Here is a 25,573-nt window from a genome sequence, read left to right as displayed (position 1 = left end):
GGATATTAAAAAAAGGAATAGATCTGATGTCATTTGCAACGGTTCATTGACAAAAGTAACTGCTGATGAGTTTCATACTTCTGAATTCTACATCTTTTATCTATCATTATAGGCTAGGTTTATTCTACCCAAAAGAAATTTTAGGCATTGTAGCAGACAGACTGTAAGGCCCTCAATGATCTCCATCTCCTGGTATTTATGACCTCATAAATTCCCCTCCCCTTGCATGTGGGAAAGACCTGTGACTTGTTTTTATCTAAGTGGGCATGACAAAAGTGATAGGATGCCACTACCATGATTATGTTACATAAAACTATAACCCTCATCTTGCTAGCAGACCTATGAATCCCCTCCCTTGCTGACTTTGATAAAGAAGGTTTTCATGTGGAGATATCTACATGATAAGAAACTGTGAGCAGCCTCCAGTCAACAGCCAGCAAGGAACTGAGGCCCTCAGTCCAACAATCTGCAAGGAATTGGATCCTCCAACAACCACATCAGATTGGGGGTTGACCATCTCCCAGCTGAACCTTCAGATGAGACTGCGACTCCAACTGACACCATGACTGCAGCCTGTGAGTAACCATGAAGCAGAGTACCCAACTAAGCAATGCCCAGATATCTGACCTAACGGAACTGTGAGATAATAAATGTATTGTCTTAAACCACTAAATCTGGTAATTTACTATGTAACAATACATACCTCATACATCATCAACAAAAAAGCAAAGAGATTTGGGGAGAGGAAATTAGAAGCATCTAAAGGACCTACTTATAAAGGCAAGTAGGTTATTTAGTTATTTTGATTTTAGAGGGTTATTTTGGTTTAAGCATTTCAAAATGACAAGAGTAGGAATATATGATCTCCACACAGCTCCTTACTCATCCAGACTAATCCAGGTGAAGCCAATTATTGTCTGAACACTATACAGCTGACAAACACTAAGCTGGACTTAGGAGCTTTCACTGCAAAATTATGTATGTCCCTTCATAAACAGGTAATTAGAAAAATCTGTCAATTATTTAACCTTAGCACATGTCCATGTGTCACTATAAGAACTGTACAGGTTACTAGACTATTTAATAATGACTACCAATAGTTTTAGTTGCTAAACCCAACATGCAAGTCAAAATAATATTCCAGTAACATCAATTAAGAAAGAGTTGTTTTATAAATAAACCTTTCTACATTTTCACATTTCACGGAAATGAAAGTATTTTAGAAAGAGTACATGCTAATCTCATTGTGATTATGCATTCACACACACATACACACACATCTACACACACCATATATATTACATTACACTGACTATACATACATATATATATACACACATACATACATGTATATACATATAAATTCATACTGAGAATGCATGCTATTATATGTTTTAATATTTACATAAGTAAACCCTATCAGGCATCTGTACATCATTCAAAACTCAGGTCAAATGTCATCTCCTTCATAATTTTTTTTCTGAGACTCATATTAGAATAGAACATTCCCATAGGCTGCTGGTTATCTATTTAATTCATTTGATCTTACATTATACTTAGCTATTTACACATATATCTCCCCCCACTATATTTTAAGTTTCTTGAGAGCAGTAGTATGTCCTCTTCATCTTTAAATCCCCCAAAGACATAGCACAGTACTTTCCTTGCATGCAGTTAAGACTTTAAAGGAATTCATATGAAATTCAAATAAACTGGTTTTTGTTTGTTTGTTTTAAGTAACATGGGGCTTGAACTCACAACCCTAAGATGAGATGAGATGAGATCAACCTGAGATGAGATCAACAGTTGGCTACTTAACTGATTGAGCTACCCAGGCATTGCAGGAACTGTTATTTCTTCATATTAAATCTCCTAAAGAAAGGTAACATTCTTCACTAGAACCAAATATCTTTTGTTTTGTATGTACAACTACCATAGTACATATTAATGAGTCTTTTGTGACGTATGGATAACACTGATGGTCATGTGCCAAAGGTGCCATCAATGTGTAACCAAAAGAGGGAATCCCTCTACTGGAAAACCTACTCTAAAATTGAGAAGTGGTTGGGCTTTGTGTAGAGGAAGAGGCTTGTGGGGAGGAAGGGCAGGAATCCTTGTTCATTAAATGCCGCCCAGGATCCAAGCTATGCTGAGGATTTGTAATCTACAGCAACATCAGATAACCCAGAGAACATTTCTGAAGGATTAAGTTTCTCACAGGATTTTCAAGATCTCTGAATACTCTACAGTCATCAGTTATTATTCTTTCTCCTGGAAACTTCTAGGCCTGGTCCAGCTTCCTTTGCTGCTACTATGGGCTCACATTTTAGATTAAAATAATGCACATGCTTAATCCAAGTCCAGAAGAGAAGATTTGCACTCCACCTAAAGTACGCAGCTATTTAAGAAGACAGAGTAATACTGTCTAGTGATTAACTTGCATTCATTCTGCATATTGACTAGGAAAAACTATGCATTTCTTACTTTTTAAAATATTGAGTAAGTCAAGAGATCTTTAACCACACCAATGGGCTATTTAATTAAATACAAATATGAAAGCCATTCACTCAGTCATCTACACATTTATTAAAACTTATACTTAGTGTTAGATATGAAGCAGTTTGAGAGATGGCTAAACAAATTAAATACTGGGTCATGCATGTTTAGAGACAGAAATCCACCAAATTAACTAAAGGCAGACCTGTGATTTCATGATTATATTCAGTAGTGGCTATGAGCACAGAATTTAGGTATTAGACCTGGGTTTGAGTTCTGATTTCACTGTTTATTAGTTATGCTCCACTGGGAAAGTTATTTTGATGTTTGTATCCTTGGGGCACCTGGGTGGCGCAGTCGTTAAGCGTCTGCCTTCGGTTCAGGGCGTGATCCCAGCGTTCTGGGATCGAGCCCCACATCAGGCTCCTCTGCTAGGAGCCTGCTTCTTCCTCTCCCACTCCCCCTGCTTGTGTTCCCTCTCTCGCAGGCTGTATCTCTCTGTAATTAATAAATAAAATTAATTAAATTAATAAATAAAATCTTTAATGTTTGTATCCTTGTGTCTTCATCCATAAAATATATGCCTCATAGAGTTGTGGTAGGGATTATGGTAATCATGAATTGTAGCAATTATCATAGTTTCCTGCACATACTCAACATACAAGGTAAGGAAGACGACAACGATGATGATGATGATGAAGGAGGAGGAGTAGATGATGACAGAGAATAAGAAGAAAGAGAAGAGGAAGAGAAGGAAGAGGAGGAAGAAGAGAATGTATCTTCTTCTAAGGATGCCTGTAACAACTATACTCTTAGCTCACTGCCTCTTTATGTACCACTTGGCCTTGGACAAAAACCAATAAAACATAACCCCTGACCATGAAGACTTCAAAGTCTACTGAGAAGAGTCTATAACGGTAAATTGTGCCATGTTATAATATAGATTAAAATCAGAGTCCTTTGGGAGCCTAGAAAAGGCAACTGACCAGTGCAACCAAATAACCAATAAATCTCCAGATATTATAAGAAACCCCAGGAACCCTGAGCATGCACCCCCAAAAAAGAACTTGGATTTTAAAATTAAATTATAGAATGATTTTAATGAAATCATGATTAGAATAAAAGTCAACTGCTTTTAATGTGCTAGTTATTATATTGTCACTTTTCAAATCTCTAAATTGGCATGGATAGCATTTAACATGAAAGTGGCCCTGTCTGTAGTTAGGAGTAAGAGAGAACAGACTGCGTTCCCAGTATTTTCCTCATAAATCTACTTACTCCCTAGGGCCAAACTATCTCTGAATAACTACTCTGATGCAATCTACCAAAATTCCAAAGGTGTGTTTTAGAGAAATAAAAAACAAACAAACAAGAATCTCCTAAAATTTCTATGGAACCATAGAAGACCTCATAGCCAAAGAAATCCTCAAAAAGAAGAACATAGCAGAAGGCATCACACTTTCTGATTTCAAGCTATACTAAAGCCATAATCATCAAAACAGTATGGTACTGGCATAAAGACAGACACATAGACCAGTGGAACAGAATCAAGAGCCCAGAAATAAATGCAAGCATATGTAGTCAACTAATATTTGACAAGGAAGCCAAAAACATTCAATAGAGAGAAGACAGAAAACATTTTCAATAAATAGTGCTGGGAAAACTGAATATTCACATATAAAAAAATGAAACTGGACCCATTATCTTATACCACTCACAAAAATTAAGTCATCAGAAGGATAATTTCTTTCCTTTTTTCTTTTTTTCCCTATCTTTTTATTATATATTTATGTGAGAAGACAGATGTTAACTGAACCTATGGTTCGTAATCATTTCATAATACATGTAAATCAAACAATCATGTTAGGTGTCCTCAACTTCTAGAGAAATGTATATCAATTATTTCTCAATAAAACTGGAATTTTTTAAAAATACCCACTTTGTGGTTAAAAGATATGTCTACATTACACAAATTTTACAAACATACACACAAACTGAATAAAAATGGAAGAGAAGCCCATAAAAGTAAAATCAAGTAAAAAATATTTTGATACGTCACCTGCCAAGCATGTATGCTCACTTTGTAAATTATCCCATAATTCCATATGGAAGACTAATTTCATCTTCTTAAAAAGTTTTTCAATGTATGTAAATTTCCCAGATGCATAGAATCTGCTATAGCTTAACATAATGTCAAAAATCTAATAAGAAAATGCTCTGTATGGTAGAAAATTCAAATACTTCACAATGCTTTTTAAAATGCTCCACAAACATTTGTGTACATAAGGATAAACGCAAGACCTTTACGAAACTTTTATATTCCATGCTGAATATTTTGTTTGTACACAAAGCTGAAAGAAGTAGCAAAGCTGTCTAACATTTTTAATGCACAACCAGTCACAGAGAACCAAACTATGTTCAAACAAGCTACTCACACATTAAAAAACACTATGCTATCAATCTACTGTGTATGATGACAGATCATCTTTCTCATTGAAATATATTTTATTAACTAAATGACAAATGTATAATAGTTGGCTTTTCCATATTTGTACTTCCATTCCTTTTTTAAAAAATTCAACATTTTGGTTACTATGTAATATATGCAGTTGATGACACAAAAAGTGGCAAAACCTCAGAAATACCTGTTTATTATAAAAATTTTAGTGAGTTGTTAAGTTCTTTATTGTAAACTGAACTTAAGTTCAATACTAATTGCCAGATACAAAACAAAGCAGAACAGTAAGATATAAATAAACTTGTAAAAAACAAACAAACAAACAAGAAACTTACAACATTAATCACAATGTTGTTAGTTATGCTTACTGGAAAATTCACAAACGAGTCATTTCTGTAACACATTTATAACTGATGACTACCATATCACTCCTTAAAAATTATGTGTATTCAAATGTTACCTATACGATGCCATGTAAAAAGTCTTAGATCTGCTAAGCTTTCATGCTGATCCATCAGCTTAGAAAATGTTTGTAAAAATTTTTAAAATGCAGTGTAAACATTTCAGCCCTGAACCTTCTTTCTCTGCCTTTGAACCTTCTCTTTCATGTGCAATACCTGACAGTCCATGGAGAATAGTGCTGAAAGCCCCAAAGATGGGTAAAACAGAATTTCTGACTCAGGAAATAAAGATCAGCTGAACAGGATTCCCAGATGGCAATCCAGATCAATGGAAAAGCAAGACCAGAAATTTACAGTATCTATCCTGCACAGTACAGCGTGAAGGTTGTATTTCATTGCTGGTAACAAAACTCCCAGTGGCCAAGAAAAAAAAGGAGATACAAAGATTATAAATCCAGTAATGAGAAACTATACTTTATTTTTACATTCTTCTCTAAGTGGAATTAAAAAACTCTGCTACCTTTATTTGGAATCACTGTATGGCCGATCATTTCTGCGACTAAACAACTACATTCTGCTTAAAACAACTAGAGCAATCATGAGAGGTGGATTAATGTTTACGGAAAATCCTTGCAAATTTCCAACAACTATCATGTTAGATGGGAATGGCTTGTGTGTTTGATGTGTAGAAAAATAATGATTTAGTTCAATTTCAAATTTTATGAAGAAAAACTCAGAAAAGACCTACTAACAGCAAAAATTAATAATTCATAAGCAAAATTTTAAAACAACCTAAAGCATTTTATTACAAAGCTATCCAGTCTGAGGGACTTAATAATCCATGCCGAACAGGAATTACCTCTACAATACACCTTTCGGGTGGCACTCCAGTTGATATTTCAATATTTCCTTACGTAGGCATTAACTCATAAAGCAATCCTTTCCCATTTTGGGCACGTTTTTATTCTCAGCACATCTATGCCTGAATAACTTGCATCTATTTGGTCCTATTCTGACTAATGAGACTACAAAGAATAAATTCCTATTCTACACAACTGTTCTTTAAAACACTGTGCACCATTCAAGCCTCCCTATCTCCTGAATTCTGCGGTGAACAACCCAGCAGTTCCTTGTCCCAATTTTCTTATGTCATTGTTTCCCCAATCCTTTGATACCATGATTATCTCCAGATAAACGTTAGTTTCAGTGAAAATGTGTGAAAACTGAATATGGTACTGCAGATATGATTTATCCATTTCACAGCACCCTCCATAGGCTAATGCAGCCACCATGTTTTTGTGAGTTTGCATTAGATTTTTACAGTCAAGATCCATATATTCACTGCCCACTACACACATTCTCTTGGATTTCCTACAAACTCCTCAAACTCAAAATGTCCAAAATTCAATCAATCCTCTTTCCTCTCACTTTTGACTTCAATTCACTCCATTATGCTTTACCTCCTCATTTTCCTATACCAGTGCCTACACTAGAAATGGCTACAAATCTGCCAGCACCCTACCCTCCTCCTTCACCCTCATATCTATCACCCAACTGACCATCACATTCCATCAAATAGACCATGTAATTTAAGAATTAGGCTCTAAGCCAAACTGCTAGAGTCTCAATTCTTGCTCTGCCCTAACCAGCTGTGTGGCCTTGGACAAGTAACCTAGCCTTTCTGTTACTTGGTTTTCTCATCTGTAAGATGCAAATGAAATGAAATAATATAGACATACCTCAGCCCTATTGTGGGTTTGGTTCCAGAACACTGCAATAAAGTGAATTATCAAAATAAAGAAGTCAAATAAATTGTTTCTTTTCCCAGTACATATAAAAGTTATATTTATAGTAGTCTACTAAATGTGCAATAGCATTAGGTCGGAAAAAACAAAAACCAAAAAACAATGTACGTAGCTAAACTTAAAAATGTTTTATTGTTAAAAAATGTTAACCATCATCTGAGTTTTCAGCTAGTTATAATCTTTTTGCTGGTAGAGGGCCTTGCCTGGCTGTTGATGGCTGCTGACTGATCAGGATGGTGGTTGCTGAAGGTTGGGGTGACTGTGGTAATTTTTTGTTCTTGTTTTTTACAGCGAGAGAGAGGGGGTGAGGAGGGGCAGAAGAAGTGGGGGAGAGAGAATCCTAAGGAGGCTCCATGCCCAGCACAGAGCCTGATGCCAGGCTCGATCTCCCCACCCTGAGATCATGACCTGAGCCAAAATTAAGTCAGATGCTTAACTGACTGAGCCACCCAGGCACCCCTGTGGCAATATTTTAAAATAAGACAGCAGTGAACTTTGCCACATAGACTGACTCTTTGACCAACAATTTCTCTGTATAATGTGACTATTTGAAACCCTTTTACCTACAGACCTTCATTCAAAATTGGAGTCAATCCTCTCAAACCCTGCCACTGTTCTATCAAATAAGTTTGTGTAATATTCTAAAACCCTTGTCCTTTCAACAGTCTTCACAGCAACTTCCCCAAGAGCAGATCCCTTCTGAGAAACTAATTTCTTTGCTCATTGATAAGAAGCAACTCCTCATCCATAAAAGTGTTATCATGAGATTGTAGCAATTCAGTCACAATTCCGGCTCCACTTCTCATTCTAGTTCTCTTGCTATTTCCACCACATCTGCAGTTACTTCATTCCCTATCCTGAACCCCAAAAAGTCTTCCAGGAGGGTTGGAATCAACTTCTTCCAAACTCTTCTTAATGTTGATATTTTGATCTCTTCCCATGAATCATGAATGTTCTTAATAGCATCTAGAATGGTGAATCCTTTCCAAAAGGTTTTCAATTTACTCTGCCCAGATCCATCAGAGAAATCACTATGTCTGGCAGCTACAGTCTTATGAAATTTATTTATTAAAGAACAAGACTTGAAAGTAGAAACTACTCCTTGATCCACAGCAGAGCAATGGATGTTGTATGAGTATGCGTGGAAACATTAATCTCGTAGTACATGTCCATCAGAGCTCCTGGGTGACCAGGTGCATTGTCAGTGAGCAAAATATTTTGAAAAGAAGCTTTTTTTTCCCTGAGGGATAGGTTTCAACAGTGGGCTTAAAATATTCATTAAACCATGTTGTAAGCAGATGTGCTGTCATCTAGCCTGTGTTGTTCCATTTACAGAGCACAGGCAGAGTAGATTTAGCATAATTCTTGAGGGCTACAGGATTTTCAGAATGGTGAATATGCATTGGCTTCAACAAAGTCACCAGCTGCAGGAGCCCCTAACAAGAGAGTTAGCCTGTCCTTTGAAACTTTGAAGCCAGACACAGACTTTTCCTCTCTAGCTATGAAAGTCATAGCTGGCATCTTCTTCCAATATAAGGCTATCTTGGCTACACTGAAACTCTATTTTTTAGGGCAGCCACCCTCATTAATTATCTTAATTAGATCTTCTGGAGAACTTGTTGTAGCTTCTCCATTAGCACTTGCTGCTTCACCTTGCATTTTGATGTTATGAAAATGGGTTCTTTCCTTAAACCTCATGAACCAAACTCTGCTAGCTTCCGACTTTTCTTTTGTACCTTCCTCACCTCTGTCAGCCTTCAGAGAATTGAAGAGTTAGGGACGTGCTCTGGCTTAGGCTTTGGCTTAAGGGAACGTCATGGCCAGTTTGATCTTCTGGTATCGTCTGGTATCGTGGTCTGGTATCGTGGTACCCCAAAACAATTACAATAGTAACATTAAAGACCATGGATCACAGATCAGATCATAACAAATAATAATGAAAAAGTATGAAATATGCAAGAATTGCCAAAATGTGACCCAGAGACACGAAGTGAGAAAATGCTTTTGGAAAAATGACACCAAAAGACTTGCTTAACACAGGACTGCCACAAACCTTCTATTTGTTTTCTTTTTTTTTTTTAAACATTGTATGCAAAGTGTAAAATGACAAAGTATGCCTGTATTTTCCTCATAAGGCTACTATAAGCACTAAATTAATTCCTACATGTAAAGTGCTTAGAAGAGTAATCAGCCATAACCTACAGTGAGTGCATAATAAATGTCGGCTGCTATGATAATCATTATTTTCACCTGCTTAGTATCCCAGCTTTGTTAATCATTCTCACCACTACTTAGTTCAGGTTCTTTATTTTTTTTTTTTATCTACATTAATGTCACACCTTCAAAACTATTGTCTCTGCTTCTCTTCTCAACAAATTATTTCCTAACTTTGATCATGCCATCCTCTAGTTTTTTTTTCTAAAGATTTATTCATTTATTTGAGAGAGAGAGAGAAAGAGAGAGATCACATGAGGAGGGGAGGGGCAGAGGGAGAAGGAGAGAATCCGGGAGCAGACTCCCTGCTGAGCATGGAGCCCACAACGGAGCTCGATCCCAAGACCCTGACCATGACCTGAGCTGAAACCAAGAGTCTGATGCTTAACCAGCTGAGCCACGCAAGCACCACACCATCCCCTAGTTCTAAATGCTTCAGTGGTTTACTACCATCCTCAGGATAAATGCAAATTATTGAGCACAGTATACAAAACCCTAGATAATCAGGTAAATTTCTCTGACCACATTTATCCCCTATGTTCTTCTAGCATGTGATTGAGTCAGACTGACCAACATGAACTAGCTCAAAACTAGCCAATCTATTTTTTTAAGTGAATTACTGAGGTTGGCCAAAAATGCTCTGAGACTCTACTGCCCACCCACCTACTCACCCCGTCTTATGTTTGCTTACCTTCCAGTTGAAAGGGACTAAATGATGTGAGATGCCATTATACAGGAATATTTGCAAGGATTTCCTACGCACCGGCTTTAGCAAGAATCTATTCAGATCCACACTTTTCAAAGTGTGGTTGGAAGATCAGCAGCATCAGCATCACCTGGGAGCTTAATTATCAGGCCCTGCACCAACCTACTGAATTAGAATTTCTGGGGGTGGGCCCAGGAAACTGTTTTGGAACAAGCTCTCCGGGTGATTCTTATTCATGCCAATATTTAAGAAGCTCTGATGAAAATGATGCATGACAGAGTCTTCACTCTTACATGCAAGAGCCAAAAATACTATTGATACAAATATGAATTACAAAACACATTAAGGATACAATCCTGAAAAAATTATAATGACGAATCTAAATCAATCCTTTATAATTCATAAGTAAAATACCAGCATTTAAAAACCATACCAATTTAAGGCACCCTAGCCTATATGCGGATAACAAAACATTCTGTAAGAAAATGTTGGTCATTCCCGACACCTGTTTTTAGAACACGAGCAGTTGGAGCTACAACTTACTAAGTATTTTGTAACACTCTGACTTCTGATAAACTATTAGAATCCTTAGTAGACTCCCATAATGAGCTGGACTTTCTTAATGAATGCTCTATTTTAGTAAACCTTAATGACTAACAGCGTACTGTAAGTAGTCCTTAATTGTTCATGGAAGTAAAAACCCATACATATTTTTTTCACTTGTGAGAATGAAAAATTGAACTTGTATTCAAGGATTAATTTAATTGTAAAACAGACTGTCCCTGTCCAACCACATTGAGAACTGCTGCTCTAAAGAGAAGAACCACCTTCATCATCTCTAACCTTTGTACATGAGTCAAACTGCCCATGGCAATCCAGAGTTTTCCTCTGGGAAACCTCTCCTCTCCCTATTCCCCCATTCTGAGATAGCTGTCCCTTCTCTGTCTTCTTTGACCACCCTGTGCAAACCTCAATAACTGTACTTATGGTGTAGTGAAATAATATGGTAACTTCTGTGCCTCTCAAGATCTTTTCAAAGCCTGATTCTGACTAGGTAAAGAAAGGAGTAGTCAAAAGAATTCTAGGTTGATATATAACCAGTCATTTACTATACCTGTCTATTCTTAGCTTTATCACATACTTTTTCTATCTTCAGTCATTTTGAAAACCATTAATTTTTCCCATTTTGAAAATCACACTTTAATGATGACAAATTTCACAGAGAATAAGAAATTATGCATAAGGACAGTATGAGTGGCATAAATTCTCTATTAATTCATTCATAATCTGGAATGAGAGCACAGTTTCTATTAAGACTTCACATTCTTTTTTGCCATTCTCATTCATAAATGTTACAAAACATTCAACCACTGTGAAGTCAAGAAATAGTCAGTGGAAATATGGCAACAGGCTATGGTAGGAAGAGAACTATCCTGGGAATCAAAAGATCCAGGCTTTAATCTCAGCTTGACTAATAAATACTGGTTGAAATATCTTAAATTACCAAGGCCCCAGATTCCCCAACTCTAAAATATAAGTAAAAGATGCTTACGATCCCTTTCAATGGGAATAAGGAAAGTCCCATAGGTGGCTATAAAGATCAAATAAAGTAATGCATATACTGTACATTGTCGACATTCATACAGCATTCATTATTATAATTCTATGATATTAAATGAGGTACTAGAGGGGATCTGCCCCAAAGTAGAATCCATACTTGTTAAACCAAAGTTAAAATTTTTCCTTGGGACTATAAAATTATTTTCACCTGCCAGGTTTAGGGAAGCATTATTTGGATGCAGGTTCTTGCTGTATCTGTTGTGATCTATTCCAAGGGCATGTAATGTAAAAAAAATTATGGGGAGGGGCCCAACTTCCACAGGTATTCCCCAAAGGATCATCTTAGACTGGGACTTGAGACTCAGAGAACAGGGAGTGTGGAAGGATGAGCACCCTCAGGGAATCAAAGACTGGAAGGCCCTTTAGGAGAAGAGGACTCTATGAAGACAATCTCTCTCCAAACTTGCTCACATCACCTCCAATTACTCTTCTTCCAAATTAATGCTTAATCATAATTACCTTATGCATTTTTAAATTTGAATCTCATACGTTACTATTATTTTTGCTTATTTTATACTATATTCCCTCATCTCACTTTCTAGCTTCAATTGTTTAAGTGTCACACACTTATTCTTGGAACTTTTAACTCTTACCCTTATTTTCCGGAATTGGAGTACTCATCTTTTTCCCCCTACTGTTCTCATCTATAGCATCATTTTAAATGTCTTTACAGCAATAATTTTGAATGTCTCAAATGTTTTTAAATTTTTAGGGCCAGCAAAAGGCAAGTTCAGAAAAGGGCTAAAAGTAAAGAAAGCCATCATAAGCCAAAAAGGATGGCAGTTTTCCTCCTTACAAGTGCTTTTTCTGCCACTCTGGTTGCCCAATAGATTCTTTGGTCCAGTCCTGGATGGCTCTCCAAAGAAACTTATGCACCCAGGAGACAAAGCTAACCCAAAGACCAATTCTCTCCTCTAAGACTATAAGGCTCACTCTGCAAATGGTATCTGGATTTGCTCCAATGGTGCCGTTTGTTAACTTCTGACACTATCCACTGTGTGTATTTTAAAATTCATAACTCCAAAATATGTGACCAATAGAGTTTGGGTCATCCCCCTAAGAGAAATGAGGGCCTATTATAACCAGAGGGATGATACGAAAATAAACGTTTTATAAACATCATTCTGGCCACTACGCTAGAGAACCTGCTAGAGACATACAAAAGTGTCCCTGAAGAATTCATTCATTCATTTGACAAATATGTATTAAGCAACTACCATGTGCCTGCACTCTGATAAGCACAGATACAGCAGGGGGAGAAAAGATAAAGTAGGAGAAGCCACATACCAGAAATATGTACAGTTAATACATACTTTGGGAGACTATTGCATTAGGACAAGTGAGAGCTGAAAGTGTCTTACTCTGATCGTGGTACTGGAGATAGGGAAAAGGAGACTGACTCAGATAATATTTAAAAAGTAAACTGACATTTAGTAGTCAGTGATTCAAGACAAAACAACACAACTGTATAAGTTATATTATCTTCTGTTTCATACAAGGTTTATAAATTTTCAATTGTTTAAGGTAGAGGACTCAATTCACTTTTCTTTGCTTCAGCTCTTCTTCCATGATTTCAAGTCTTTCTATTTGGTTACTGTTTCCAATCTCTGATTCTCTAATACAAGTCAAAATTTTAGAATTCTATAACTTCCATATTTTCAGACAAACAGACTCAAGTCCACTAACCATCACTACTGGGTTTGTTCTGGGAGCTGAACATCAATAACCATAAGGCATTATGGAGCTAGAAATAACACAGTCAACCTAGAAATAAAGAATAATCTCACATTCCAACCAGGAAAATAAAAGAAGAAAGAATACTTACGAAGAGATGCACAGTACACCATCGTAAGCATTCACCTACAGAGGAACAGGGAATTTGGGGATTAAAAACATAAATTTGTAGTTGTTCCAAAGGATTTAACTGAAATGGAAATAAAGTCTAACAGGTAACCGTGTAACAATGAAACAGGAAGAGTACTATATATCTTAGTCCCTCTCATAATCAAGCTCGGAGTTGTGCTTTGATAATGTATCTCTGGGCTTTACAGAAACAGACACAAGAGATCCTTCAGAAAATCTGTTGCTGGAATGTTGGCGAGGATACAGCCCTCTCTATTACTCATTACTCCCATGTAAGGCCTGACATGAGAAAGAAATCTCTTAGAATTTAGTTCACAGAATGACATTCCCTTTTCTAAAGAATGCTATTCTTCCCTCTTTTTCAAAATGGATATTCTATAGCTAACTACATTCCACTTTAACTACCAGGAATCTCAGAGGCAAAATGGGAGCTTAACTGCATAGGTCTCCCTGTCTTTGGTTTTGGTGGTACTCTTTCATTGCTTTGACTTTCTATACTGCTTCATGTACCTGGATAAGCTCCTATGACCGTTTAGACTGCTTCATAACAAACAACCCCCAACTTAGTGGCTTCAAACAACTTATTTATCATAATTCTACAAGTTAGCTGTGTCAATCTTGTACTGATCTGGCGTGGGCTGGCTCGTGCAGCTGCATTCACCTGGGGGGGCCAGCTGGGGGCAGAACTCACTCGAGCCTCCTGGGCCTTGAACAGGCCAGATCTCCTGGTCTTTCATCTTCGTGGAAACTAGACCAGGCTTCTTCACATGGTGGCAGGAGCTTCCCGAAAAGGCAAGCTCCAACAGGCAAGCAGTTATCAATTCTCTACCTGCATCACATTTGCTTATGTCCCACTGGCCAAAGTCACACACACAAAAACCAGAGTTAGTATGGAAGGGTGTGGATACTGGAAGGAGTGATTCATTGCAGGCCATGAATGTAACAATCTACGATAGCAGCTCCCTAATGGGCCTATTACTTCTTCTTCCAATCCTTCTAATACTTGAAGCATGTTATTCTTTAATGAAGTTTCCTTCCTATCTGCTCCATATCTTATCTTTTTAAGAGCTAAAATATCCTTTATGGGTGTTCTAAGCTCATACTAGTCCAACATATCAGTGAATGAATGCTTATGTAGGATTCAAAAGTATTTTAAAATTTAAAATGCACCATATGCCACAGCAAATGCTCACTCCTAAATTCTTAAAGCTCTCATGGAAGAAATAAAAATTCCTTTAAATTTAAGTGCAAAAGCCTTTAAAAACATTAGTGCCAGTTACCCCACCATGAGGAAATGCATCTTTCCACTGTTGATGTCCCACACTCAAGTTATTGAGGTAGAGGTACTTTGTACCTCTAATTAATACTGAATGTATTATCTTACAAGGATCCAAAATCTGTAGAATCTTAAAGTTAGAAAAAGAACCATTATCTTCCTATATCTACACAAAGTGCTCCAAACAGCAAGACAAAAAGATGCTGAGAAGTATAAAAATGTTAACCTAAAGAACAATAAAAAATATAAACAAAATAGCAAAAATCACCAGAGAAAGGGTAAAGATCAAAGAAATTCATTTAACTTGTTTCATCTTACAAGTTGTAACTATTTTTAAGATGTCCCATGAAAAGGTAATTTAAAGACTAGTTGAAAAGGAAAAAAAAAAAACTTTTAAAGACATGACTATACCTCTTCTGATGAGTTCTGATATGTACTTTTTATCCCATTAACTTTTTTAAAAACGCCAATTCAATTTCAATTCAAGACTGTAAGGTTTTGTGAAAATCAATGTGTTTTGGAAAAAGGTATGTGTACATGTGCTTTGAGGGGTGGCTGAACAGGTAAGGTGGGTCTCTTTGGACTGACAAGATTTGCACTATGACTAGGGATAGCACACATAATTATAAAAAAAAGTCAAAACAGCCCTTCTGGCTGCAATTATGATGCCAAACAAGATGTTGTTCTGTGAATAGGTGGCAAAATGCTTCAGAGATTTTCCACCAGGGGAGACAAAATGTGGAACTTTACTTATGCACAGAAGACTTTTTTTTTTTTTTTTTTTTTTTTTGTTAAATTAGGCCAACAGCAGAGTTATTTTTAGATTACTTACTTCACTTTCTCTTCTTAATGGGCTGGTATACAAAATAGGACAGAAAATGCACCATATGTCACAGCAAATGCTCAAATCCTAAATTCTTAAAGCTCTCATGGAAATAAAAGAGATCTCTATCTTAAAATATGAGATTTCCATTCAGATGAAATTAAGACTATAACTATTCTGACTGGTATTTAACAGTTAACAAATAAATTATATACACCTTGTTTAAAAAACAATATTTTGGAGAATTTTCCTTTTAATCATTTTTAGTAAAAAATAAATAAATTGTAAGAGAAAAGCTAAAGTGTGAATAAATGTGTTGACTTACATTTATGATTAAAGGTTAACATTTAAAGCATACAGCATTTTCAAATTCTATAATGACTAACATAGCTCTTGATTTCCTAAAGTTATAAAATTTAGATGACTCATCTACTTGCTCTTTCATAAAATCAATGTAAAGTCTGTTCAGTCTCAATTTTGTAGAAAGACAAACTTTCAAAACGTACTCTTTGTACTTCAACACAATGCATTCTCATTTTATGATTGCAATCATGCTCCACAAAACTTATATTGTTATTCTGATTTATAGTATTACAAATTATGATGATGAGATATAATGCATGACATTAAAGGTAGCTATGCACATAATATATGATACTGTAATGAAAAATATAACTGATTAAAAATTCTCCCCACTTTTATCGATGACATATATATAATTTAAACTATACTAAGAAATACTAGACTTATTTTAAAACAGATTAATGAAGTCAATAAATATCATCACACAGCAAAACACTCACCATGTTCTTTGTAATGTCCTAATTTTATGGAGCAAACTAAATTGAAGGAAAACAAAAGATTTGGCACCTTTGTGGTGTTTAAACCACTGGTCAGTTTTCAAATAGGATGAAGAATACAAAGTGCTTATTCCCTCAAAAAAAATCAAGTAAAGGGGCGCCTGGGTGGCACAGCGGTTACGCGTCTGCCTTTGGCTCAGGGCGTGATCCCGGCGTTATGGGATCGAACCCCACATCAGGCTCTTCCACTATGAGCCTGCTTCTTCCTCTCCTGCTCCCCCTGCTGTGTTCCCTCTCTCGCTGGCTGTCTCTATCTCTGTCGAATAAATAAATAAAATCTTAAAAAAAAAAAAATCAAGTAAAATCTCTAAAGTTTTGGTATTCTCTTGTTTCTCTAAAGTTTTGGTATTCTCTTGTTTATCGTTTCATTAAATATTATCTTGTGAGTGCTTCATATGTTAAATGTGCAGGCCTATTTGTTTTCCTTACAAACAGGGCAGACAAATATTACTAGATATAGTTCATCATTGTGTGTAACCTAGTCTTAACAAGATTAAATGGAGCAATTAAGTGAAACATCTTTAAACTAATATAGGCATTTAGATATATAGAAAATAATTTCTAAATAACACTGGTCTGCTGATAAACTGTAACTTTTCAACAAAACAATTTTAACATATAACCTCAGTAGATAAATTTATCATGCAAACTAGGAAACTAAAGAATATTATGATTGCTTAATATTGGTACATTAATAGTACTAATGAAATTCTGTATATAGAGACTACCTTAACCATACCTTCTAATTCTTATGTTTCAAAATACACTTGAACAATCTGCATTTTGATACAATCCTATATGCCTTAATTCTAAGATATAAACTAGAAGAATAATCAGGTCTAATGGCGGGAAGGAGTATATGGCTGAGTACAAAAACTAGTTCTTAAAACTTGAAAGAAATCATAATATCTTGCCAATAAAAGTATTAACAAAAGCAAAAAACTGAAGTGCTAAGATCATAAATGGCTGCTTTTAGAGGAGACAGACTCTAAGTGGAGGACGGACAAGATTACCTACATGCAGAACATCACCCCACTTAGTACCAGACACTGGTCTTGGTCCTGAAATAAAATTTCATGTCTAAATTGTAGTTAAGTAATCCTTTACAAAGTCAAGTCAATCAAGTCTAAACAGACCAACCCTGGAGTAACAAAAAAGAGACTAGGTCCCCAAAATAAACATTATAATGCTAAACTCTTATTGAACATTCAACCTGGTTCATACATTTTTTTGGATCAAGTAAATAATAAATGTGGCAAGTAAATGGAAAGAACTTTAAAGAAGTAGCAAAATATATCGACCTTTTTATCAGGTGATGTGACTGTGTCTAAGTAGTTTTATTTTTGTCTTTCTCTATTTGCTAAATTGACATTTAAATTACTTAACACTAATTTCATCATATATTTACTTCAAAATTTTACTGATGATGACTTCTAAGTAAGTACAATGGACTCCCAACCTCCCATATTTTATGAATAGATATTTCTAGGGCAAGACTAGGTATTAAAAATACCATTCCAAAATTTTTTCTTTGGTTTAAATTGATCCATTATTCCCACTTGAAATGAAGCCCCTTCCATGACACTATATTGTTTAAGAATAGTTCGTGTACACACAGACAGTAACCACTTTTTGAGCATGTGCTTTTCATTACAGGATCACTAACACATGTTCCCAACATAAATGAGCTAAGGAGTATGTACCACTTGCCAAACCTTTCTTCCACTAAGCAAGTATCGCCTCAGTAAATAATTATTTCCAGGCAAATGGGAAAGGGGATTGTGCTTCTTTGACTAAATTATCCAATGTATTCTCCTACCACTGAAGAAGAGGGAAGACACATGAGTATGAAGTATCTTCAAAATACTCCTTCCTACTGCTTCCTTAGTGCCTGAAACCTATAAAGTCCAACATTTGCAAACTAATTCCCTCAATTTGCACATGTAAAATGATAATTGACAAAACATGGAGGCTAGTGTATTACAGGATCACACAGTACACCGTGGAGAGCTCACATCCCAGAATACAATGGTCTGGGCCATTAGATGCAAAGGAGAGGATGCCAATTCCAATAAAAACTGGTAATTAACTAGCCTTATCATAAAAACAGAAAATTACTTCATTTCAGAACCAGGAAAACTGACTTCTTCCTAGATTTAAAACATAGCCAAGTTTGAGTAAAGCTCCCAGCTTAGTGGTAGGCCCAGGAAGAGGTCCCCTGAACAAAGAGCAGCAGTCCTGCAAAAGAAATTACCTAATATGCCAAATTTAATGATATGGAAATAACTTCATCCAAATCCATTAGTGGAATGCAAGAAAAAATACTAACAGGAGCCAAAATAATACCTAGAAAGGAGAAACCTTTCACATTTATTATATGACTGCTTATAAAACATATTTCTCCAGAAAATGAGACTCCATTGTAATGATGAATCTATTAATCTAAAAACATCATATTTAAAGCCAATCAATAAGGTCTAAGGCTTTGATAAATATAAAAAAGAAAACACTATAAAACTGAGACAATCTTAAAATAAAATGGACATCTACTTTTGCCACATCTAATAGCTTCAGAGAACTTCATGAATAAACAATTGTAACTTCACTTGCAAATACCACAAACAAAATTCAAAATTAATTTTTAAGTTTCAGGTTTCAAGCTTCCAAGGATACACTGATTCAGGCAGAGATAGAATTTGACTTCTGAGCACATCTACAAAGGCAGATTTTCCTCTAAAGAATATTCCTACATCAGCTGTTTCTAACTTAACTGCCTGACCAAAGGGGGCAAGAAAATAAGGAACATGATATATTTGCTTCTGGTAAACTGTGTATTTTCCTTTCTTCCCATTCCTCAGAATTCACAGAGCCCAGTATGACAGATGCTCCCATAGCAGAACGGGTCGCCCCAATCCTAAACCTTGGCACTGTTTTTTTAAGATGAAAAACAGACAAACCAAAGCTGACAAACAAAATAATTCTGCAGGAAAAAAATAGTGGGGGGGGGGGAGCTAGGAAAAAAGACAGTTATAAGATCCACAGTCATCACTGAAGGGAGGACATCTACTATCTGGCAGTTACTATGTGGGGATCTTTAGAGATATTATTTTTAACTCATACAAATAATACCTTTAAAAAGAATTTTCATCCATATTTTACAGATGAGAAATTTAAGTTCAGAGATCAAATAATTTGCCCAAGATCACACAGCCAGCATGTGGCTGCACCTAGGATTTGCTCTCCATCTGTTTAATGCCAAGCCCTCCTCTTGCCATGGTGTCAAACCCACATCTCAGTTGACAAATATTCCTGCTGGGCCTCCACTGTGTGCACCCATGCTACAAAGAACTACAAAAGGAATAGAAGACATTGCTTCTGCCCTCCACGCAGTTAACATCTAACAGGCATTCTGAAGATTCGGATGCCCAATCCATGAGAAGCAGTGTGGTATACACAGAGGAAAAAGCACTAGTCTAGGGAGAGGGAGCAGACTCGCCCTGGGCTTCACTATTTAGTGGCAATATAACCTTAGGTAAATAAGAATTGCTAGTATTTCCTCATCTGCAGAGATCTTGTAATATAATATCTGCCTTAATTATCTTACAGAATTAGTTTAACAATCCAATTAGGTAATACAGGAGCCTTATTAGCTATAAAATGTTTTACAAATAGGAAATGCTACTACTGCTATTCAAGTGTCCATAGTCAGGTCATTACAGAAATTTGGGTAGATATCTGAGTTCAGCAATAAAAAGATTAGCAGACTCACTTTTGTTTCCCCATGTTTTTGTTTTGCTTTCTCCTGGCTTGTTAAGAGTTAATGCTCTACAAGTGAGAGCATTAACCATCTGGTTTCTGGCTCTGGATCCCTGTACCGCCTGCACAGTCCAGCTACCTGTATTGTGAAGATGGCGTCTATGACCACACCACTTTTCCCTTGCTACAGCTGCACCCCAAGCCTGTCCAGGCAGCATGCTTACTGCTAGGCAAAAGGTAAGGTAGTCCTATTTCCCTTTCCTTCCCCCTTTCCTTCCTTTTCTACAGTATTCATCAGCCTTCTTTTACAATGAGAACGTCACACTCAAGTGTCTAGCCCACCCCCAAACCCAAAGCTGTACCTCAAATTGCAAATTCTTGCACTCTGTCAACTGTATGAGAAGACCCATTTCCTGAGGGAAATTGGAGGAACTAAGTTCAGAAACCAGGTAATTAAGACATTCTCTAAGGAGGTGGGGAATTTGCAAAAAAAACAAAAAAACAACAACAAAAAAAACCAGCTGTTTTGCTGGCTGGGAAGAGTTTCATGAACTAGGTTAGGCTGTACCAACCACAAGCATTTAAAATAAATAAGCTAAATTAATTCTCTGTATTAAATACAGTATTAGAACACAATTTCCTATCAATGTTCCCATTGCAAATTAATCGATATTTAGAACATTCTCTCTCTGTGGGAAGAATTATTCCCAGTTCCAAAGAGCCAACTGACAAACTTTGGAAGGCTGACTACACTTCAAATACATTTGATTGAAAATGCCTTACTAAAATACTTTAGATAATCTTCATTTTATTTGCTGTAATTGTAAGTCAACCGCTATGATAACGCGTAAGTTGAGTGCAATGAGGACGAAAACCAAAAACTTTATTTTAACTGAAATGTCACAGAAGCAACTTACACACAACTTGACAGACTTAAATATCCCAGGCTTTAAACACACACACAACCAGCTCTGTCTCTCTCTGTCTCTCTCTCTCTCTCTCTCTCTCACTCTCTTCCCCACCACTTGTCTCTGCTTTTAATTAAAGGAGGCTTATAGTACTCTCTCCTTTCTGCAATTTGTTTTCTATAGGTGACATTGTGGCTTCTTTTTTTTAGATTAATAGTAACTCAAAATGCTCGCTGGATCCATAAAAATATCGGAAGTAAAAATTTGTTAGATCTTTGGAGATTATTAATTTATCCTCATAGGAGTACTTACATATTTTATATTCTAAATCAATTTCTTGTTGAAATGTGATTAAAATGACCAATAACAGTATAGCTTTTTATTTACAGAAATAAGGGGTACAAATAGACATAGTAATAGTAATAGTTTTTCAATTAAGCTTTTCTTCAATTTATATCTCCTGTGTCATCAAACAATAGTTTTTTTTTTTCTGTTTTTTGGTTTTTGGTTTTTTTTACCTCTGGTTGTATTTCCTCATGTGCTATTAACATTTTCAAAAAAATAAAAAGAGCACCTGGCTCCCTGAGGAAGGCCAGAGCAGTTCATTAGTGATGCATATCTCAGCTGCCCCTGTACCTGACTGCATTAGGTCTTTTTGCACTTTTCGTTTTTTAGGTCACACAAATACTGTAAGTAATGTAATGAAACCACAGGCTTGTCTGTATTTTCTCATACAGCCAAGCCCTGACTCATAAATATTTCATTTATTGCTGTCTTAACTCTAAAAGAGATTGGCCTGTATTTTTCTTGCTTTATTTGAAACCTCTCTCTTCTGAAAGCGATTCTGATGATGACTTTCGTAAAGTAGCACATACTACACTGTAAAAACGACACTCCCTCAATCCGATCGCAGCCACCCAGGCCAATGAACCAAAAATGTTTAATACTCAGAACTACAAAATTCATATAGTTCTGAACTAAAATATTTCACATGAAAATTCGGTATTATATGACAGAGGCATGTTTTCTGAGCTTTAAAATGACAAGAAAAGAGTTCACATAAGTACCCTTAGGTCAAAGAAAACAAGGAAAATTCAAGATGAGTTCACAGGGAAAGGTTAGGAGGAATGGGTATTATGAGTTAGGTGGGCATCAAAAATCACAAATCACTTATTCAACACATTGAATAGTGAAAGCAAAAAAGGATTAAAATTCCAAGAAAAAAAAAAAAACAGAAATGATGTTGCTCAAAATACAACTCTTTCATACAATAAAGTAACAAATGTTACCTCAAATCAGGCCTGTCAAAAAGAAAGATGTGTATTCTGAAGAGAGAGAAAAAAAAAAAAAAAAGAGTCTAGCTAGCTGAGTATTATGGATTTGCCCATAGCAAGGAAGAAAGAACATCAAGGGAAAGAACTATTCCTCATTCTTAGTCTTTTCATCCATCATCCCATCTCCTAGAGCTGAGACAATATAATCTACAAAGTTAATATCAAAAATAAGAATAGGAACATTCCCCAAGACAGACTCTGCAAGATTGGCTTTAGTTAACCTAAAAAATATAAAGAAATACAAGAACACATAAACAGAAAAACCTAGCTACAGGGTCATCATCAGTAAATACAGAAGGAGATCCTCTTTACGCAAAGGCACAGGAGCAAACCTAGTTAAACAGCCATCTGACTGACTGAGAGCACTGGTGTGAATACTTTTCAAATTTCCCATTCCAGCCAGATACTTCACTCATCTAACCATACCCTGGGCCTCTGGTCTACCCATACCCTCACTTGCTAGCATACATAAAAAGCTCTGAGTTGTGCCAAAGTTTTGTCTCATACTTAAAGTTGTGATGCTTCATGACTCTTCAACCTGTCTGGGACCTTCTTTGTATTGCCCTGACTTCTGGAAAACTCATGTGAAAGACATTCTTGGCTCACTATCTAGACCTCTGATGACTCACCTGGCCACTGTACTTTATTCTCCAGATTTATACTATGATACTCATAATGACAAAAGTTGAGCATCTAATAAATTACTGGTGTACAAATAATTTCTTCTGACAGCTTAAGAAGCAATGAGGAGAATTACTATTTTGGCCTGAATAGCAGTGAAAAGGGAAGAACTCTCATGAAAGAATTTGTCACAAAATTCTTAGAAGTCCATGTCAATTTTAAGCTCATAATTCCAAGCCAGTGAGCAAATGTGGCATGGATTTTAGTAACATAAGTAAAAAAACTATGTCTATATTTATATGAATATTTATGTGTGTATGTGTGTGTGTGTGTGTGTGTGTGTGTGTGTGTAGCAAAATATGATCCATGGGCTAAAAGTGGCTCACTGCCTGATTCTGGATGATCTGTGAGGTAAGAACAGTTTTTGTAGTTTTAAAGAGTTGAATAAAAATCAAGAGAAGAATATTTCGTGAAATATGAAAATTATATGAAATGTAAACTTTAGTGTCCATCAACAAACCTTACTGTCACACAGCCACATTCATTCATTTAGGTATTGTTCATAGCTCCTTCTAAACTACATGCCAGAGTTGAATAGCTGTGGCAGAGACCTATGGCCCACTGAACTTATACTTACTATCTAGCCCTTTACAGAAAAAAGTTGCCATCCCCTAATCTCTAATGGCTTTGCATGAAGATCTAAAATAAAAAATGGCTTGGGATAAATATCTATGAAATGATGAATTACTGAAAGTGAAATTATGACCCTACGGCCAGCCTAAGAAGGCACTAAAAAAAAAAATTAGAGAACAGCTAATAAAAAAAAAAAAATCACAGAGTTACACAGGAATTATTTGACCTCAGAAGTAATATCACATGGCAAGGAGTAGTACAGAAACATGACTCAAAGCTTTAATAAATATTTAAAATGGCTGAAGCAACCTCCTCCTCCCCCCACAAAAATCTAAGAACACTTCAAGATCTTATTTAGGTATGGGGAAAAATATTAAGACGTGAGCCTACTGTCTGGCGACAATGGTATATTATCAGATAACTGAGATGAATCTTAGGTGGTTTTACATTCTCCACCAAAAAGGAAAGTGTTAAAACTAAAATGGAAAATCATATATGATTAGTAAGAAAATCAAAGCTCAGGAATTAATAAGAGAACAATGAAACACTGTAAATAACTTCAGGTATTCATGACCAATGGATGGCAATCTCAGGGTATTAAAAGTAAATGTTATAACAGAACAATACTGATAACCCTGAAGACTTACAAACAACAGGAGAGCAGACATAATACGTAAGAGGGGCAAATGCTGTTTTATTTTCTTAAGATAAAAGGATTCTAGAAAATGAAGATCAGTGATCTTGACATTATTCCTCAACAAAATTCTAGAACAGGTTACTAAACAGATGGTTTGTGAGCACTTAAATTTTTTTTTTAAAAAACCTGCCATGGATTTGTTAAAAATAAGCCATGCCAAACCTTGTTTCCTTTTCTGACATGCTACTAGATGAGTGAATCAAAGAAATTCAGTAGCTATATAATAGCTGGACCAAGAAAAGTATAGAGAAATTCTCTCATGGCCAACTTGGGGTATGTCCACTTACTATTTGTGTAACTTTGGGGAAATTTCTTAACATCTGAGATAAGAGGCAAATTTCATGGGTCTCTCATGTATCTACATGTGTTGTGAGCAAAGGTACTGGCAGCTTTTATTCTGGACTGTCTCCACAAAATGTTTGTAGAGCAAATAGCCTTTGAAGACAGAAACAGTATCTCCCTATGGAACAAAGGGAAAGTTTACCTACGGCCAATTATAAAAGATCTGGGTTCCTAAACCTGGCATTCCGCATCAGTGATACAACTCACTGTGTGCAGCATGAATCTCAGCCACTCTGCAGAACTCCCGTGGGACAGGGGGGAGGGGGGGGGGCAAAGAAAAACAAGAGGCTCACACTGCTTGCTGTACCAGGGGTAATAAAGTCCTCTGTCTCTGACCCCAAAGTCTTGTGTCTTCCACAATCATCCATGAAGCAGTGCTGCCTACTTTGTTAGCTTGCAGGTAGTGTGAACTTTCAGATCCTTCACCACTCAGCTTGCCATTTGTAAAATGGGCAAATAACAGTACCTCCTTATAAAGGTATTATGAAGATTAAATGAATTAACACACACAAATGGCTTAGAAAATGCCTAAACTACCTGCTCAATGAACACCACCCATTATTAAGATTAATTTCAAATGTATATAGGTAGGTAAACAATCACATCCAAAGGATTAGTGACAAGCAAAAGAATCCACATTCACTAACTTTAGTAAAGCCTCCATTCTTAACCCTATTCTGCTCAATGTTTTTATAAATAACTGAATAGAGCTATAGAAATGTATGAATCGAATTATGGATGACACAATCACTAACACAGA

At 36.2% G+C, this 25,573-nt stretch overlaps 1 protein-coding gene across 13 annotated transcripts in view; it reads right to left on the bottom strand.

The window, feature by feature from the left end:
- FOXP2 (forkhead box P2) overlaps positions 1-25,573 on the bottom strand; it is a 543,660-nt gene that overhangs the window by 504,497 nt on the left and 13,590 nt on the right. For 2 of the 13 annotated variants that reach the window (XM_057304317.1, XM_057304318.1), the window contains exon 2: positions 13,526-13,560. The exons of the other annotated variants lie outside the window; for them this stretch is intronic. The gene's annotated coding sequence lies outside the window, so the exon portion shown is untranslated. The remainder of the gene's footprint in view (positions 1-13,525; positions 13,561-25,573) is intronic. 13 annotated transcript variants of the gene reach the window in all.

The sequence above is a fragment of the Ursus arctos genome, unplaced genomic scaffold (assembly GCF_023065955.2).
Source record: "Ursus arctos isolate Adak ecotype North America unplaced genomic scaffold, UrsArc2.0 scaffold_3, whole genome shotgun sequence".
In the NCBI taxonomy this organism is placed as follows: Eukaryota; Metazoa; Chordata; class Mammalia; order Carnivora; family Ursidae; genus Ursus; species Ursus arctos.
Note: the sequence above shows the minus strand (reverse complement) of the source record. Positions and strands in the feature narration are given on the sequence as shown.